Raw genomic sequence first — 12,832 nt, forward strand, 5'->3', positions numbered from 1 at the left:
TATCTCACATCCACACAGATTTAGCGTGGTGAATAGCAAAGTCAAGAACAGTGGCAACTAAAACAAAACAGACTTGTTTAGATAAAGAATTATCCTCAGCTCTAGCTGATGTCTCTGAATTCTCTGCAGCAGTCCCACGGCTCACAGCCTGCCTGGGGACACCTCGCAGGTGGCAGCGCGGCGGCAGAGTCCTGTGAGTGCCCCTGTGCCTCCTCACCTCCTGAGGGATTTTGGTTGGAAACGTGCCCAGCCCCACAGTGCCAGGATGGGTGCAGGGACACTGCTGTTCTTCTGGGACACTGGTGACAGCAGTGGGGTGGCTGTCAGGGCTTTTCTTTGATTCCCTCTGCAGTTCGGTGGCTGGGCAGGGAATCAGGAATCCCAGAGCTCAACCAAAACTTGTTTTTATTTCCTGTGGTGATGAGCACCCATGTCCCTGCCCAGCACCAGTGGCCACAGCTCAGTGCCTCCCTCTCAGTGTTGGCTGAGTCCCCCTTTCTCTCAGCAGGCTGAACACTACGGTCGCACCCCTCTTCTTCACAGACCAGTTCCTGCAGATCTCCAACTCCCTGCCCTCCTATTTAATTTTGGGGCCAGGGAAGCACCTGAAACTGCTGTTCCTTGACACAGCATGGACCAGGGTCACCATCTGGAATTGGGAGATGGCACCCATGGCACAGAGTGGGGCTGAGAGAAAAGGAGACAGATTCAGCTGTGCTCCTGGAGGTGGCCCTGCAGCCTCTCCTGGGGCTGGGGAGATGTGTCAGCTGGTTCAGCCCTGGGTCTTGGCCATAACACTGGACAAACCCATGGACCCTTGTCCCCAGGCCCAGGTTTGTCCCCCCAGAGCTCTGTGCTGCCTGGGAGCTGTTTGCAGGGCTCTGGCTCAGGGCAGGGCTCGGCTGACTTGACAGAGTTTGGGAGCACAGCCCTGGGTTTGCACCTGAAGCCAGTGCTCCTGACTGGAGGTGGGGGGAGGTCGGGTGGGTGTGGAGGTCTCCAGCAGAGCCTCACTGGCACCACACCGAGCTCTACTCCAGCCCCACGTCAATCTCTACAGCTCCCACCCTTTCTACCTGGTGATGGAGGATGATGGTTTAGCCCATGGTTTCTTTCTGCTGAACAGCAACATGATGGGCGAGTCCATTGGGGGCGCCGGGCACAGGCCTGGCCCTGTCCTGGTCCTCAGCTTCCTCCCCTGGCACTTGTGCTTCCCCAGACATGCTCCTGCAGGCCAGCCCAGCCCTGAACTGGCACACAACGGGGGGGATCCTGGACTGCTACATCTTCCTGGGCCCCAGCACCAAGAGTGTGGTGTGGCAGTACCTGGATGTGGTTGGTATGGCTGAGCCACAGCTGGGATGCTGTGAGCCATGTGGCACAGCAGGGCTCTGGGCTGGCACAAGGCTGGGCCATCCCTGCCAGCACCCACCCTCCGCTGTCCAGGGTTCCCCTTTGTGCCCCCGTACTGGGGCCTGGGCTTCCACCTGTGCCACTGGGGCTACTCCTCCATCGACATCACCCGGCAGGTGGTGGCCAACATGACAGCAGCCCGCTTCCCCCAGTAGGTCCAGGCTGCTCCTGAGGGCCGTGGGGGGCTGGGGGGAGCCCCGTGGGCTGGGGTCCCACAGCAGCACGTGGGGTCCCTGCTCCTGCCCAAGCCGTGGTGCCTCCATCCACAGGGTGTGCAGTGGCACGACCTGGATTATGCAGATGCCAAAAGGGATTCCACCTTCAACAAGACAAGCTTCAAGTACTATCTGGAGATGGTGCAGGACTTCCACGTCTGCGGGCTGAGGTACATCACGATTGTGGTGAGTTGCACGGGCTGGCTGGCACAGGTTCAGCTGCGCCAGGGTGGTGATGAAGGCAGGGCTGGCTATTCCCTGCTGTTGCTGCTAAAGCCCTGGCTTTGTGCCCTTCCAGGATGCTGGGACCAGTAGCTTGGGGCCCCCCAGCACCTACAAGCCCTATGACAAGTGTGTGAAGTGAGGTGTGTTCATCCAAAATGCCATGGGGCAGCCCCTGACTGGGAAGGTGCATGTGGGGAGCAGCCCCAGTGCCCATGGACAGGGCTTGAGTGGGGCTGTGGAGCAGGACCCCAAGAGTGGGAGAGAAACCTCTGGGGGGCCATGGTGGAAGGTGGGGTGGTGCGTGGGGCTGGGGGCTCTGCCCAATGCTCTTCCTCCTGCAGGTCTGGCCAGAACCCACGGCCTTCCCAGACTTCTCCAACCCAGAGACTCACAAGGGGTGGCACACCCCCATTTCCCAGAGCGCTGGGGGTTCCCAGCTGTTCCTGCAGCCCTGGTTGTGCCACAGAGGCCCTTGGCTTGTCCTGCTGCCTCCAAGCTGTGGGCTGCTGCAGTGGTGTGCTCAGCTCCAGGTGAAAATGGAGCCTTATCCTCCAGAGGCTTTATTGAGGGGCACCTTGACCCTTCGGCTCCTCTGGCTGAGAGCCAAGGCACCAGGAATCCCTCAGTGCTCTGGGTGGTGTTGGCAGCAGAGGGCAGAGCCTCGTGGTGTCGCCTGGGATTTGGGACCAGCCCATCATGGTCCCAGTCCTGGTCCGAGCCCTCGTGCTCCACAGGAGCACAGCACTGTCCCGGGCACATGTGGCACTCACAGCTCGTTGTGCAGTGGCCAGCACTGGGGGCTCAGTTTCTCCTCCAGGATAGCATTGAGGGCGCACACATGCACAGCAGCTGCAGGACACCGGCGTAGCATGGCTCGGGGGCCAGGTTCTGGCTCTCGGCAGGGTCACGGCTGCAGTCAGAGATCTCCCAGCAGGCCCAGGGTCTCCTGCAGGGTCTTGTTCCAGTGCATCGGCTGCCCCGCCTTGGTGCAGTTCAGCAGGTTCTGGAAGGTGGGTGAGACATAGAAGTCCTTGTTGATGGGGAAGGGCATCTTGTAGTTGGAACTGCTGGTGCTGGATGGCTCGCATGGGGTAGCACGCGGTCTCCTCATGGTGGCTCTTGCTGCTGAAGGCGGTGGCCCACGGCTGCTCCGACTCCAGGGCTGGCAGGAGAGACTTTCCAGTCAGCTGCACCCACCTGGTGCCAAAGATGCTGTAAGCAGAGTAGGGGATGGAGAACCAGTCCAGAATGGTCGGTGTCAGGTCTGGAGGGATGGAAAAGGGTGAGAGCAGGGACAGGCACCTGTGGGAGGAAACTCAGCCCCAGAATGCAGCAGAAAGGTCCCTGGGGATGGTGTCCCTGTGCAACCTGGCTAGGCCATGTGCTTGGTGCTGGGGAAAGGAGCCCCAGAGGGGTCCCAGGACCCTCTGCCAGTGGTTCTGCTCGGTCCCTGAGTGCCCTGCTTGGAGCAGACCAAGCTGAGCACACCCTCTGCTGGTGACCAGCTGGGGGCTTCCAGGACACCAGTAAAACCAGGACATGGGATTTGGTCACTTGCAGGAGGCACTGGGTGATTCTCTGGCACAGTGGGTTTGCAAATTTGGAAGCTGAGGGTGGTTTACAGCCCCAGCAGCCCCTCACTGGCCTCACAGGGACCTGAGTCTCTGCTGGGCTGCCACACTTCCTTTGTGGTTAACCCAAATCAGAGCCTCTGGCAGCAGCTCCAGGCCGGCATTGGCTGCGGTCACGGCGCTGGGCTGTCAGCACGCTTTGTCTGCCTGCACAGAACATCCTGGGGCTGCAGGGCATCCCGAGGCAGCTCTTCCTGCAGGTCTATGAAACGCTGCAGAGGACTGGGGAGACCAGGTCAGCACCATCCTGCCCTGCTCCCTCACCATCTCTTGGCACAGCTTGGGACTGATTTCTTGGCTGTGACACAACCCCCCTCCCCTGGCCTTTGTGGGAGCTCTCACAGCGTGTTTGGGGTGGAACTGATGTGCCTCTTGCAGGGCTGGGGATGCTGTGCTGGGGCTGAGCTGCCTGGCAGTGCTGGCAGGGCTCTGGGCCATGAAGAGCCACCTGCCCCAAGCTGCCCCCACAGAACCACTGGCTGTCAGGATCAGCTACCTGATTGTGTGGATCTCTGCCACAGGTGTGTCAGCTGTCCCCTGCCCTGTCCCCTCCTGGGGGCTCATCTCTTTGGGTCAGGGAAGAGAGAGCCTGAAACTGGGAAAGCTCAGGCTGGTAGGAGCTGAGACCTGCAGGTGGGGCAGGGAGGACAATATCCCAAGGCCCTTGTCACCATGCCCTTTCCTAAGGCTGGGAAGTCTCCAGCAGCTCAGATGCCCATCTCCTGCTCCCCTCCTGCTGCCCTGGGCTCTGGGCACATTTCATGGTTGTTCTCTCCGCTTTGGCAGTACGCAATGCTCTCGTTGTCCTGTTTGCTGGCCTGGTGGCTTACTCCTTCCAGGTGATGAGCTTTCAGCCCTTCAGGCTCGCCAGCAGCATCCCCCAGGGCCTGCCAGACTTCCGGCCACCACACTTCTCCCTGGCAGCACCCAATGGCACCGTCCCCTTCCAGAGCATGGTGCAGGTGGGTGCTGGCAGCTCCCCAGGGGCTGCTCTGCTCCCTCCTGCATGTGCTGAGTCCCAGCCCCCTGACTGGATTCTTCCCTCCCAGGACATGCTGGTCGGGCTGGCTGTGATGCCACTCATGGGGCTGCTGGAGACCATCGCCATCACCAAGGCTTTTGGTAGGGCTGTGCCAGGGCCCTGCCCTGTGCTCTCAGGGGGTCTCTGCAGGGGCTCGGGGTGCTGGGGAAGGGTCTCTGCAAGGCTTGGGGTGCTGGGGAAGGTGCTGCTCCTTTTGGAGCACTGGGGGGGACTGGACTCCAGTTCATAGCATGGGCTGGTAGGAGGGGTCCTGTGGGGTGCCCAGCTGAAATTTGCCCAAGAGGTGAGTGTTGTCTCAGGGTGCTCCTGTGCCCAAGGGGTGCCAGGACAGGGCCCACACAGTCCCAGTCACTGCTGGTTCTGCTCTGTGTGTGTGGCAGATGCCTGTGGGAGCCTCAGGCCAATGCAAACATCTTCTTTCAGCCTTGCAGAATGATTACAGGATTGACCCTGACCAGGAGCTGCTCGCTCTGGGTAAGAGCTGCTTGCTCAGGAGGGCAGGGGTGGGGCTCCCAGCACTGCCAGGTATCCCACAGCCCCTGAGCTGCCTGAGATCCCCATCTGGGCAGTCTGGCCTCCACTGAACTTTCCCTTCCTTACCTCGAATGTTCTCACAGCTTTGGAATTTCCGGAGCAGGCGGAAACACTCTTGCGGTGGGTGGGCATTGTGTCCAGCCTGGGGCATTGTCTCCAGCCCCCGGGGCCGGAAGGAAGGGAGGTCACAAAGGGAGCTCAGGGGAACACAAGCACAGCAATGACTCCCCAACCCCTCTCCTTTGTCTCCTCCGGCGTAGCCAATGTCCTGAGCTCCTTCATCTCCTCATTCCCCATCACGGGCAGCTTTGGCCAGTGGGTAGCAGGAGGGGGAGCAGGGCACTCGGTGGGGTTGCATGGTGAGAGAGCTCTACAACATCCTGAGTGGAAGACTGTGCTGTCCCCAGTGGGTCCCTGAGCTCACCCAGCAGCCCACCTTTGTGGCTGGGCTATGCGTGTGTCCCAGTGGCCGCCTTCCCTTCCTGCTGTGCAGTCCTGGAAGCCAGGGCTTGCTTATGTTTCTCCCTGACAGGGTGGGCGCTTCTCCTGGGTGAGGTCTTTGGGCAGTGGGCAGGAGCAGCTCCCAACTTTCCTATCGTGAGGGTTTGCATTTCAGGATCACAGTTGAAATAAACAGGGGAAGGAGTTCTTCCTCCTTTTAAAGCCTCTATTAAAGTGACATGTTCAAAATAGGGGGCTTGGCAGATCCGCGGAGTTCTGCCGCCACTCCCAACAATGATACGGAAGAAGAGCATACGCAGTCCTACCCTCTAGAAGTCAGAACCACGAGTCCCATTCTCTTAAGGGCAATGGAGCATATGCGCAGAATTTCAGTTAAAATTGTCAGTCCAGGGGGGTCCTGGGTCTGACTGGCATCGTTTGTAGTTGGGGCGAGGAGTGACCGAGGTTTTCAAGCGTCTCTGCCGGCTTCGGACCTCGGCCCTGCTGTCCAGACACCACGCTGACTTCTCAATTCTGCTTTGGCTCGTCTCTTTTGGGGTATTTTCCAGGATTTGGTGAAGGTCCCGTCCCAGTGCAGTTTGGGTTTTGAGATAAATTTGCATGCCTCCTGAGATGCAAATATTTCCCTCTCCCCACCCTCCGAGGGGGGGTTGTCATCCTCCTGGCAACAGGCTAGGGTGGTACTGAAAAACAAAAATTCTCCACAATAGAGAGTTAAACGGCGATACTTAAGGATACTCTACAGGTGATTACAACATTTCACTAACAAAGAACTCTTGGCCAGCGATCAGTTTCTCAGTTTAACTCAAAACTCCTCTGCAGCTCCTTCTCATAAAAAAAAAAAACAGGCAACTTTTTGTTCATAACAGCAGTGAATGCTCAGTCAGGGGTCTGCACCCCCGCAGGAGGGCGCGTCTTAGGTACAGCCCTGCCCTGCCCCTGCCCTGTCCCCAGGCTGCTGCCCGTGCCGGGGACCCCTGGGCAGCAGGGACCCCTGGGTGTCAGAGACCTCTGGGTGTTGGGGTGCCTGTGGCTCAAGGTCCCTCTCCTGCAGGTGCCCTGGTCCTGCTGTCTCTGGCATAGCTCACCTCTCTCTTCTGTTACATCCCCAAAGCAGCACTGGCCGCTGTCATCAACTCGGACGTGGTGCCCATGTTCGACGCTGGCATCTTCCAGATGCTCTGGCAGGTTAAGAGTGAGGGCATCAGTGAGCAAGAGGCAGTCCAGCCATCCAGGAGCCACTCTGGCAGTCACACTCGCCCCCCTGAGCTGGGACAGAGGCCCCTTCACGGCTCCCCCTGCCCTACGCACACAGACCAGGTCTCCTCACTGGTTCTACCCCAGGTTTGCCATAGCAGATTCTCAGACATCCAGATCCTTGAAATAACTTAATCATGCTGCCATAACTAAATTACAGAATAACAGCTCTAGTTGGGTGTTTCTGAGGAGGGATCCAGAACAAAGGAGCCTATGAGCTTTTATCCTTTATCCCCTCACAGATGTGCTTAAGTCTGAGGATGGTCTCTGAGCGTGGTGTCCCATCAAGGTCTCTGAGCGTTCCATCACTGCCTCTAAGTGTCCCATCACTCTCTCGAGTGTCCCATCATGTGGCTGTCCACTGGGGCCTGGGTCCTTTGTCATGGCCCCTTCCAAGTGCTCCCACCCAGAGCTCCACCTGCAGCTCCGCCGAAGCTGCCCTAGCCACCTGCTCGGAATGGATTCTTCAAGACCTGGATGCAGCCTGGCTGTGCCCGAAGAGCTGATGCTGTCACTGAGTGCCCTGTGGCACCAGGACCAGCCACAACTGGTCTGCAAGAGAGCAGGGCTTCTCTCTCTTGCAGGGCTGGACCTTGTGCCCCTCTGTGTGACATTCATGCTCTGCTTCTGGAAGGTCCAGTATGGAATCATGGCTGGGGTGCTGGTTTCTGGGGTTCTCCTGCTCTACTCCGTTGCCAGTCCACCAATAAAAGTGAGCTTCTCCCCTCCCCTTATGTTGGTTTTCCCAGCTTTTCAGAGACAGGGCAACTGAGAGGTGTTTTAAAAGACTGTATTCCATTATCAGCCCCGATGAAGGGTGAGACATAAGAGATGTAAAACTCAATGCCATTCTATCAGAAGCCACCCTATTTCCTGGTTACAATACCTTAAAAATGTTTTTCAGCCTATTACCTTTTGCCCCACAATGCTGCTAATACTTCTAACACCAATCACCCATATTTTTACCCCATGTAATGCTACAATGCATCTTTCACAGTTCTAATTCTCTAAAATATCTGGTCTTTTTGCAAGGACATCATTTGAAACTTGTTGAAACTTGTTTCTAGCTCAATCTCGCTCTCAACAATGTCATCTCTATTCCATGGCCTTCCTAGGTGGCCACACCTTATCTCAGAGTTTGCATACACTTGTACAAGACTGTGTGAGCTTTCTGTCAGGTTTTGAGAATTCCTTACAAATCCATTTCTCACACCCTTGCATGTAGTGGGGCCAGGGAGGTGGGAGTGGGCTCCTGAGGGCAGTGAGGTGCTGGAGTGCAGGATGCTCCTGACCTGTTCTTGCTGTCCCCAGTCTGCCATGGGCACAGCACAGGGACCCCTTTGAAGGAGCACGAGGAAGGGGATATCCTCAGATTGGAGAGCAGGAGAGGGAGGCATTGCTGTCCCTGCCCTGCTGACACTGGGCTGTGTGCAGGAGGGTTTTCCTGAGGGATGGGGGCTCCTGCTCCTCCCACTCCACCAGGAGGGCAGGGAGTGACACGGACAGTTGTCCCTGCCTGGGAAGATCACAGCCCTGAGCTCCCTGTAGCTGTCTCCCCCCACAGGTGTCAGAGCGGGGAGTGTGCTGCTGGTGCAGCCAGGGAGCAGCCTGCACTTCCCAGCCGTGGAGCACCTGAGGGACTTGATGTGCAGACGTGCTCTGGCAGGTACAGTGCTCCTGGCCTGGCCTGGGGACATGGCTGTCACCGCCTGTGTCACTCTGGTGTGGGTGGCAGGTGCTGCCCAGATGCAGGGACTGTGGGTGTCAGCACAGTGTCCCATCCCTGCCAGCCCTGCCCTGGCTCTGAGGGCTGTGACCCCTGGGCTGCTCATTTCTGGACTTGTTCGGATGTGCCTTTATGCTCGTCCAGCAGCATCCCCACCACATCAGCAGCATTGATTACATGGCAGTGCTGGGGCTGGCAGAGCTGCTGCAGGAGCTGTGCAGGCATGGCCTCTCACTAGCCTTCTGTGCCCTGCAGGTGTATGAGACCTCGGCCACACCACCCCGGGCCCGGGGAGGGTGTGGCTGATGGGCTCTGTGCTGGACTCTCCTCTGGTGGCATCATCACTATCCCAAGCACCTTCATCTCCCAGACCTGGAGGCTGCGGGAGCTGGGAAGGGCTGGGTGCTCTGCCCCAGCGGGATGGGAAGTGGCCAGCAGTCCCCAAACGCAGGTTTCTCTGCCCTCAGGACCCCATTCTCCAAGTCCTCCAGTCTGCAGACTTAGAAGGATTCCAGCATTTCCTCAGCTGGGAAGAGGCAGGTGAGGCTCTGGGGCTGCTCTCCCAGGATGGGGTGAGTGTGGCTCTGGAGGACACCCGTGGGGATCTGACCTGTCCAGCTGAAGAGCAGCAGTGTGGGGGCTCCAGGGGCTCTTGGGAGGGTGAGCTGGAGCCTCTCCCAAGAATTGGGTCTCTCCAGCCTTGGGGATTCGTAGTGAGCTCTGGTGGTGCAACCCAGCAGCAGCTCAGCATCATAGAGCCCTTCACTCCCCCTGCAGAGGGGTTGGGCAGAATCAGAGAAAAAGTAAAACTCGTGGGCTGAGATGAAGGCAGTTTAACAGGACAGAAAAGAAAAGGAAAATTACAGTAACCTGTCCCAGATTGCAAGGCAAGATGTATTCTATTTGCCATCTGTATGGCAGTTGTCTTCTATTAAGTGGGCAGTTTTTCTTATCTCTTCCACACCCACTCCCTTCCACACCCACTCCTCCCTCTGCGGGGTGGGGGCGGGGGCGAGGGAGGAGAACATCTGCTTATGACTGATAAGAGCTGTAGCATCCCACTGTGAGGTGCTCTGCCCAGAGGGAGGAGCCAAGCATTCTACCCAGATATAACCTGGAGATCCTGGAATACCAGCACAGTCTCTCCACTGGATTCCCTGGCTGCCTCTTCTTCCACTGGATCTTCAGAGGAAGACTACACCCTTTTTCTACAGAATGCCTAGTCCAGGAGAACCACACCTGACACTCCAGGAGGACTGCAGTCACATTTCCAACTGGACTGCTACCAACACCATGACCCGCAGGGTGTCAGATTGAGTTCTGACTCTGTCAGTATTGATTTCGTTTACTACACTGTTTATTTTATCCTTTTATTTTCCTCCCTATTAAGGAACTGTTATTTCCTGCTCCCATATTTTTGCCCGAGAGCCCCTTAATTTAAAATTTATAGCAATTCGGAGAGGCGGGGGGTGGTTTACATTCTCCATTTCAGGGGAGGCTCCTGCCTTCCTTAGCAGGCACCTGTCCTTCCAAACCAAGACATAACCACACAGGAATATCCAAAGCCAGTGATGCACAGGGTGCTTGCTCACCACCCTCTGAGCAATGCCCAGCCAGCCCCTGAGCGGTGGCCCTCACCCCTTGGCCAAATCACCCCAGTGTTTCCTTCAGCACCATGCCCTGTGCTCTGCTACATCCCTCTGGGCACTGGGGCAGCTCTCCTGGCTCTGCCCCCTCACAGCTCCTCGCTGCCCGCCCAGCCTGGGAGCCTGAGAACTCCTTGGCTTAGTGGAAGCACTGCTCAGCATCCAGCTCAACCATCCAGTTCTTATCAACAGCAGCCTCACCCTGAACTTAAACACAGCTCTGAACCCGCTCCTGGGAAGAACACTGCCTCTGCCCCAGGCAGAGCCAGCACATGAACCTTGCTTTGACTTTGCTTCCCCCCTTCTTGTCCCAGGGTGGTGCAGGGGAGCAGAGCTGGGGGGCAGCAGGGCAGAGTTCTTCAACAACACTGCCAAGAGCACCAGACTCATCCAGTGAGAGCAGTTTGGGCTGAACGTCCTGTGACACCCCAGTGACACCAACACCCTCTGTGGGAGCTACCTGCCCCATCCTGGGCACAGGGATGGACTGTCCACATGTCCCATACTGAGATGGACAAAGAAGCACCAGCCCGACCCCACACAAGCTGTGGGACAAAACTATTCCTTGTCACAGTGACCAGTGCAAAGGCATCCTTCCTACAGGGAGCTGCTGACATTTTTTAAACCACTGTTTCAATTCTGGACCTTTTTCATATTCTGGGCCGCTCCAGTGGTGATGCTTGGTGAGCTCTCAAAGCTGTTTCAGGGCTGCTGTGCTGCCCTCCAAGCAGACTCGGGGGCTCAGCCTCCAGATGAAGAGAGGGAAAACATCTGGGATTGTACTCCTCACTGATTTTTATCCTTACTTATCCTTACCTTTTTTATCCTTGTCTGTGGGTTGTTGTGCCAAACACTGTCCTGGGTTAGGGCTGAGCTGTCACCCTGGGGTGCAGACCCTGGCCTGGGCCCTGCCAAGGGGACAGGCATGGTAGCACCAGGCTGTGCGGTGGGGCTGCGCAGGGTCTGGAATTCAGTTTCCCTGAACAGCCCTCGGGACATGGCGGGTGTAATAAATCAGAAATAGCTAATGAGTGTGATCTCCGCCTTCCTGAGGGAAAGCGTTTTACTTTTGTGTGGGAAGGGGAGTTCTGGGTGTTGCTGAGTGTGCTGGGGAAAAGAAAGCGAAAGCAATCTTGGGCAGTGTGGGTGAGTCGAGCCCGAGGCCACGTTCTGCACAGCTCCTGCTGCCGGAGGTGCTGGAAGGGTGGAACAGGTGCCCGGGAGCCACACACCTGCCAGGACTCTGGGTCCTGCCCTGGAGTGCACTGAGCTGTGGGTATGCCGGGAGGGGGAAAAGAGGGGCAGGGGGGTAAAATGGGCTGGTTTTTTAGGGCAGGATTGCTGGGAGCCCGTCTTCGGCTCGGTCCTGGTCGGATCCGGGATGGGGTACCAGCCGTGCCCCCACTTTTGACTGCAGAGTCCGCTTCTGGTTGTCGGGACCAGCACAAAGTGCTCTCCTCCATCACACCTGCCCTCACTGGTGCTGCCGGGTCCTGCCTGCGCCCCTGAGCCGGCCGGGGACTCCTGCACCGGGCTGATGCGTGGGGGGATGCTCGGGGGGCACCGGGGGGGACCCCGGCCGGGATGGGGGGGCCAGACGGGCCGGGACCCGTCGAGACCTGCTCGGGAGCGGTGGGGCTGCCGGGGTCGGGATCGGCCGGGGTGGTCTGGGGCTGGCTGGGGACCGTGCCTGTAAAAACGAAAGCGGAGAAACGAAACTTGTCAGGGTGGGGATCGGCGGAGCGGCAGGACGAGCGGGCGCTTCGGGTAGTGGTGCCCGTACCCGTGCCCGGTCACTCGGTGAATCGCGCTGCCGGGGCGGCGAGTGGCGGCACGGGGCACCGGGCCTGGGGGGCTCCGGGGCGGGCGGCGCGGGGCGGGGGCAGCCGCGGCTCCGAAGCAGGCGGCGCTGCGGGCTCCGGGCCCCGCTGCACCCTCGCGGTGTCCCGAAGCGCCTCCGTGCGCCTGGATTTCCCCGGTGCACCCTGATGCCCGATCCGCCCGGAGCCCTCCGGTGCGTCCCCGGGGACTGCCATCTCCTCCCCGTTCACTCGGGACGCCCCTATCCCGTGTATCCTCCCGTGTCCCCCTCCGTTCCCCCCACCGTCTCCCCCATGTCCCCCTCTGTTCCCCCCCCCCCCCCCCGGTCCCCCCAGTGTCCCCTTCGGTTCCCCCCCCCGATCTCCCCCGTTCCCATTCCATTCTTCCCCGTGCCCCCCCCCCCCCGTCCCCGGGAGCCGTGCTAGCCCCGCCCATCACATAGCGGTCTCATTTTCATACAGGCCCCGCCCATTACATAGCGGTCTCGTTTGCATACAGGCCCCGCCTATTACACATCGATCTTATTTGCATACAGGCCCCGCCCACGGGACAGCGCCGCCTGGGGCGAGGCCGAGCCGGGCAGCGAGCGAGGTTCATGTGCTGGCTCTGCCTGGGGCAGAGGCAATGTTCTTCCCAGGAGCGGGTTCAGAGCTGTGTTTAAGTTCAGGATGAGGCTGCTGTTGATAAGAACTGGATGGTTGAGCTGGATGCTGAGCAGTGCTTCCACTAAGCCAAGGAGTTCTCAGGCTCCCAGGCTGGGCGGGCAGCGAGGAGCTGTGAGTGGGCAGAGCCAGGAGAGCTGCCCCAGTGCCCAGAGGGATGTAGCAGAGCACAGGGCATGGTGCTGAAGGAAACACTGG

The 12,832-nt window shown here is 58.8% G+C and overlaps 1 protein-coding gene and 1 pseudogene across 4 annotated transcripts in view; both read left to right on the forward strand.

The window, feature by feature from the left end:
* The first annotated feature begins 3,083 nt into the window (after positions 1-3,083).
* Positions 3,084-11,179, forward strand: LOC132326886 (sodium-independent sulfate anion transporter-like; annotated as a pseudogene).
* Positions 11,180-11,282: 103 nt separating this feature from the next.
* Positions 11,283-12,832, forward strand: part of LOC132326200 (E3 ubiquitin-protein ligase RNF213-like) — a 45,100-nt gene continuing 43,550 nt past the window's right edge. For 2 of the 4 annotated variants that reach the window (XM_059844108.1, XM_059844110.1), the window contains exon 1: positions 11,283-11,427. The gene's annotated coding sequence lies outside the window, so the exon portion shown is untranslated. The remainder of the gene's footprint in view (positions 11,428-12,832) is intronic. The other 2 variants (XM_059844109.1, XM_059844112.1) reach the window with 1 other exon arrangement.

This window comes from Haemorhous mexicanus, chromosome 4 (assembly GCF_027477595.1).
Source record: "Haemorhous mexicanus isolate bHaeMex1 chromosome 4, bHaeMex1.pri, whole genome shotgun sequence".
Taxonomy (NCBI): Eukaryota; Metazoa; Chordata; class Aves; order Passeriformes; family Fringillidae; genus Haemorhous; species Haemorhous mexicanus.